This window comes from Podarcis cretensis, assembly GCF_951804945.1.
Source record: "Podarcis cretensis genome assembly, chromosome: 11".
Taxonomy (NCBI): Eukaryota; Metazoa; Chordata; class Lepidosauria; order Squamata; family Lacertidae; genus Podarcis; species Podarcis cretensis.
In genome coordinates this window covers 6411350-6417162 of record NC_137180.1, presented here as the reverse complement: position 1 = coordinate 6417162, position 5813 = coordinate 6411350, and the positions used below count along the sequence as shown (strand labels likewise).

The 5813-nt window shown below is 43.7% G+C and overlaps 1 long non-coding RNA gene across 1 annotated transcript in view; it reads right to left on the bottom strand.

Moving 5' to 3' along the window:
* LOC307227095 overlaps positions 1–5813 on the bottom strand; it is a 684774-nt gene that overhangs the window by 123258 nt on the left and 555703 nt on the right. The gene's annotated exons all lie outside the window — the stretch shown is intronic.

Below are 5813 nucleotides of genomic sequence, written 5' to 3'. Positions count from 1 at the left end.
CAAAAAATAATGTATCCTGTGCATTCCAAGACTTCCATGAGACAAAACTATGAACCTCAGGCAGTCTGGAAATCATGGCTTACATAAGTTTTGGAGTTCAGTCAGTGGAGACAAATGTGATCTGTGATCTGATGATGATGGTATCTGCAGGATGCCCTCCCATGCAGAACTCTGTGATCTGTTGGATATGTAGGTTCTGTAGCATTTTTTTTCGTGCTTTTTCGGTACTTAAATGTTATTGTGGATTTTTAAAAAAATATTATTACATTGGTAGGAATGTTGTTTTTAATGTTTTCCTGTCAGCCTTGCCCTACTATGGCTGCCACTCCTTCCACCCCCTCTCTGGCTCCTGCTGCCTCCTGCTCTGCCACCACCACACGCCCTGTCCCATCTGCCACTGGTGGAGAAGCAGCACTCCCATCAGTGCCTGTTTGGGGAAAGATCACACCAATTTGGGGTGCCCAAAATCGACATCAATAGCAGCAGTGCTTCTACGTCCTTGGTGGAGGTGTCAGGTGGGACAATGGGGGTGTTGCCTGAGGAGCTTCTGCTACCTAAAACAGTAGTCTCACCTGCCTCATGGCTGGACTGGCGATATTTGTTGTTATTGTTAATATTAAACCAAATCAAATTCAGCACTTGCACCTTCAACAGTTCTACCCATAGATTTGCAAGTATCTGGTTTTGTTTTGTTGTTTCGGAATTTGGATCCACACTGCTTTAAATCTGTAGGTGCCAATTGTGCAGATCAAAAGAATGTGGTTAACTGGCTCTGCCAAGTGAGTGAGGGCATTCTAGGGTCCTAAATAAGGCCGAGACAGCTGGAACAAAATCTTTGGGGCAAAAGGGCATTGGTTCTTCATCAAGCTTCAGCACACCTTTCAAGCGGCGAATGAAGACAATTTGCTAGTTCCCACCCACTGAGATAAATGTCCATGCCCTAGGACAGAAGCAAAATATTACTGCCGCCCTGCGAGGAAGGAAGAGCCTTTTGAACCTTCAAGTGGATCTAGCGGAGCACCGGCGCTACATCTGACTTTCCAGGCAGGCCTTTCAATCAGCCCACCTTTGATCAACCCTTCAATTCGTGGCTTTATTTATTTGAGGCACAATATGACTAAGAGCCATAGAGGATTTCAGCACAGAAATGAAGTTGTTTGAAATGAGGAGCCTAAGAGTCAGCGGGCTTCATTCTACTGCATATTTTTACACAGTAAATTAAACTTGTGAGCCTCTGAGATTGGCTTCGTGCTGATGTTCCTGCCGTATGGAAAATCACATGCTTTCATTTTTTTCCCCTGCCGCTAACAGATGACAGTAATAAGAACTAAAATCACTCAAGTCAGCATATGAAAGGAAACAGTCTCCCTCTCCCCCCCCCATTTTTAAATAAAAAAGGCATCTCTTCAAACCATCTGCTGAGGTACAATAATGTTTTGTAACAGGACTTCTCTCTCTCTTTTCTTTGGAAAGCATTTTAAAAGGTATTATATGTCCCTGTCCTTTCTAGAAGTCAAAGAATGATTGCAGCTCACTGTCTGGTACAGAGCCGAGAGCTGCATAATTAATTTGGATGCTTCTTTTACATTTCATGTTTCAAATGCAACTGATGTGGGTTTCATTAAAGGGCCGATGCAAAGTAGGAAGATGAAGGACTTGCAAAGACTGGGAACACGATACAGCTATGTCACAACTATAATGAAGCTCAGATTATTTTGTTTTTAAAAAAGAATAATTACTTTCTGATTTAACTGCAATTTAATAACTTGTAATTAGATGGCTTTTGATATCCCACTTAGTGCCTTATTCTCCATTTAGCCCAAGCATCAGAGTTTCTTCTAGCTCCCTCCTGCTTCCGCCACAATAATTGGCATATTAAACCTCAGCCCCATCCAATGGCTGGGGATTTTCATTTATTTGTTGCCAGGACAGCCTAAAGGTGGTTGAGCTTTTTCTTTTTCTTTTTTAGGAAAACTGAAAATTGTGGAGCCTTTTTTCTTCTTCTTCAAAAATGCCAAAAAAACTGTGATTTTCCAATTGACTTGACAAAGATGCCACCTTTGTCTCCCCAGATGTCAATTCCGCCTTTGAGATCCCAGTAATGTCCGGAAAATATGGACGTATGGCAGCCCTACTGGGGGTGAGAAAAGTCCCTATTTTTCATCTGAGGAATGTTGGAGTGTATGTACCCATAGAAGTTTCCATAGAAGGGAAGGGGGGGTCCAGGAGAGGGGGGCAGTTTCTGACTCCTGGAAGAGGCCATCGTGCTGGGCTTGAAATGATTACAGGAAAGTCATTTCTGTAGCTTCAGTTCAGCTGAGCAGGCCACATACTTGTCCACATGGTGAGCATTGTTGAATGGTTTCTTTAAATGTAAAGGTTCATCATTGTTCCACCCAATGTGTATGTCTTTAAGGGGCCAGAGCAAGGGCCAGAGCAAAATAACGAGACCCAGCTTTACAGCTGTGAAACATAGCAGGTGCTGCTGAGTTGTACTGATTAAGGTGTGTCAGCATTTGGTTGTAGTATATAAGGAGCAGCACCTAGCTCTCCCATTACCCTGGGGGTTGGGTTGGTGGTTGGGTCTGGTTTGTTGTTAATGTATTTAGTGTATAAGGAGTTTTTGTTTTTTTGTAATTAAAACCTTGCTTAAGTTATTTTTGAGTCCCTTTCTTTTTAATGCATGATCTCCCCAGCAAGCTCTCTGCAGCGCTACCATACTGCAAATAGCCAACAAGCATAACCAGAGCTGGAGAAGTCTGCTTGCTACTTTCTGCTTCATAGCACCCCTTCCTATCTCAGACATGAGAAAATCTCATGGACAAAAGTGATCATATAAACAGCTTCTCACAGGACTTTCCAACATTGGTCCTATCATTAGTGACAGTGAAAGGATTTTTTTTTTTTGGGGGGGGGGGGGAGGGAAACATAGTATGTGCCCATGGAATGGGACCACATCTTCCCTTGGCCACTCCACATACTCCCCCCCCCCAATATATTCTGGTAGTTGGGAAAAAGGAGAGGACAGGAAAGACCCATTCCACTAGTGCATGAGGTTGGATTCACATATAATAATTTGTTGAGAAGGTCAAGAATATCTTGACATGCCCCATGACCTTTGCAGAAGTTAGTGGGCAAGATCTTTCTCCTCCCATCTGCCCATGCTCACTGCATTGCTGCTAAGCTGAACACCCAGGAATCTGCCTTCCCATTCCCAATAGCTTGGGGCTCTTATACATTTCACCCTAGGCAATGTAATTGTCATTTTTGTACCTTTAGCTCCACAACAGATATTGGAAAGCTTATTCCCATTTAAATTCTGAATTTGTGGGAGATTTCATTTAAACTTGCCTTCTCCCTCCCTCCCTCCCTCTCTCTCTCTCTCTCTCTCTCTCTCTCTCTCTCTCTCTCACACACACACACACACACACACACACACACACACACAATTACAGTGTTGCCTCGGATTACATACGCTTGAGGTTACAGACGCTTCAGGTTACAGACTCCACTAACCCAGAAATAGTACCTCAGGTTAAGAACTTTGCTTCAGGATGAGGACAGAAATTGTGCGGCAGCAGCGGGAGGCCCCATTAGCTAAAGTGGTGCTTCAGGTTAAGAACAGTTTCAGGTTCAGAACGGACCTCCAGAACAAATTAAGTTCTTAACCCGAGGTACCACTGTACTGAGATTTTAGAAAATTTCTGGAACAGGTAAATGACAAGTAGCTTTGACTGCCAGGACACCGAACCTTTCTCTCCTCAGCTCTCTAACTGCTCCGTGGCTCTACACTCTTAGTCATAGGCCATTCCACACTGAACTTGACATAAGGTTGCCAAGATGTCAGAAATAGGGTAGAAGTTGGTATGTTAAAAACCAGGGTGGGCAGGAGTTCTTTGAACACCCTGCTGTGTACTGGAGTGCAGGGCAAGCGTAACCACAAAACCACACTGTAGCTACAGCGACTGCTGTGCTAATCTTTTGAGAGGTGGAATAAATGTGGTGCGCTTTTGTATCCACTCCAAGGTCTCTCTCAATGTTAATGGGTTGGTTTTGCTTAGTTTGGCTGGTGTGGCTCTTAAGACTCATGCTGGCAAAGTCAATTTCACTCGGCGAGACATTCAATCCCTAAGTCTCTCCTCTCCCTTGGTTTTGGAGACACTGCCGTCATTCAGTATTCATTCATAGTTTTTCAGGTTTGGGGGAAAGGGGGTCAGTTTTCAATAATTTATAGTGCTATTACACAATTAATGTTTTATGCCACAGCACTGCAGTAATAACATGATGAAAGCACTTTCAGCCAACCGCTCATCCTGGACTGAGAAAGAATTCAAAGAGTGAAAAGTTAAGTTGTATCACATATGCTTAACACTAGACTTCATTGAGATCCAGCTTGACACCATACAGTCCTTTAAATGCCAGCTAATTGCACCATAATATTTATGAAGTATTAAGAACTGTACTAAAGTGTCACACTTCTTTAGAAGCTGTTATCTTTCCTAAGCACATGGCTAAAACAGGAAGAACCACGAACAAGAGCTTTTTGGAAATTGATTCTGCATGTGTAATCTCAGCTCCCACCATAGCCATGACACTTTTTATATCTGACACCAAAGTGACCATCACTTTAGAGAAATGGCAAATTGCTCTTCTTTAAAGAGCATGAGCTCTAGTGTTAGGAGGGAGGGAGAAACGCTTATAGTAAATGAATCAATTAGGAGCTAATTTGAAGCTTGACTATGCTCAGGGAGAAGAAGAAGAAGAAGAGGAGTTTGGATTTGATATCCCGCCTTTCACTCCCTTTAAGGAGTCTCAAAGCGGCTAACAATCTCCTTTCCCTTCCTCCCCCACAACAAGCACTCTGTGAGGTGAGTGGGGCTGAGAGACTTCAGAGAAGTGTGACTGGCCCAAGGTCACCCAGCAACTGCATGTGGGGGAGCGGAGACGCGAACCTGGTTCCCCAGATTACGAGACTACCGCTCTTAACCACTACACCACACTGGCTCTAACCCTAAAACCTTAAAAACACTGAGAATGTTCAGTGCTTACAGGTTGCTAATTGACTGTTAAGAAGGGGGAAAGGGTGGGATGGGGAATGCAGCATCCTGGACAGGAGAACTGAACACAGAAACATTTTCCTTCAGGTCCCATTTTTGTTCCTAAATCGGGGGTGAGGAACATCAGACTTGGGGGTGAATGTGGCCCCCAAGGCATCTGGCCAAAACCCTCCCTGGCTCGGCTTTGCAGCTCAAGTGTTTTCGCTTGACTAGAATGTGTTCTTGGACCATGGTGAGACTTCCCGCTTGCCTCTCTGTGGGGTGTAGAAAGAGGTGCGTGAACAAATGTTGAAACTATTCCACTGTACGAAGGTAACATTTATGTTTGTTCCCCCACCCATTTTGGCCTCTGGTTCTGCCTGCCATTAGCATATGGGCCTTGAGGGGGGCTGCCTAGAAGGGAATGTGGTCACTGGGCTGAAAATGTTTCCTCACTCCTGTTGTAATGAGTCTCTCGTAAATTTTATTTATGAATTATTAATGGTGGTTCAGAGAATTCGTTTTTGCTAATTTGGTCCTTGAGACACGATACCAGCAAATGTTATGTTGCTCTGAAGGTCTCATGAGTGAAAAAGATGCATTATTGTGGCACAGCTGTGGACAGATAATCCACAACGGGAAGAAGAAAGTGTATACTGTGGTTAAGCCTCTGACTTCATTCGGCTTATCCAAACCTGAAAAAGTTCTTTGTCTTAGGGAAAGTGAGAATTCAAGCACCAGACTTCCAATAATACTTGCATTGAAATTTCTTCCATA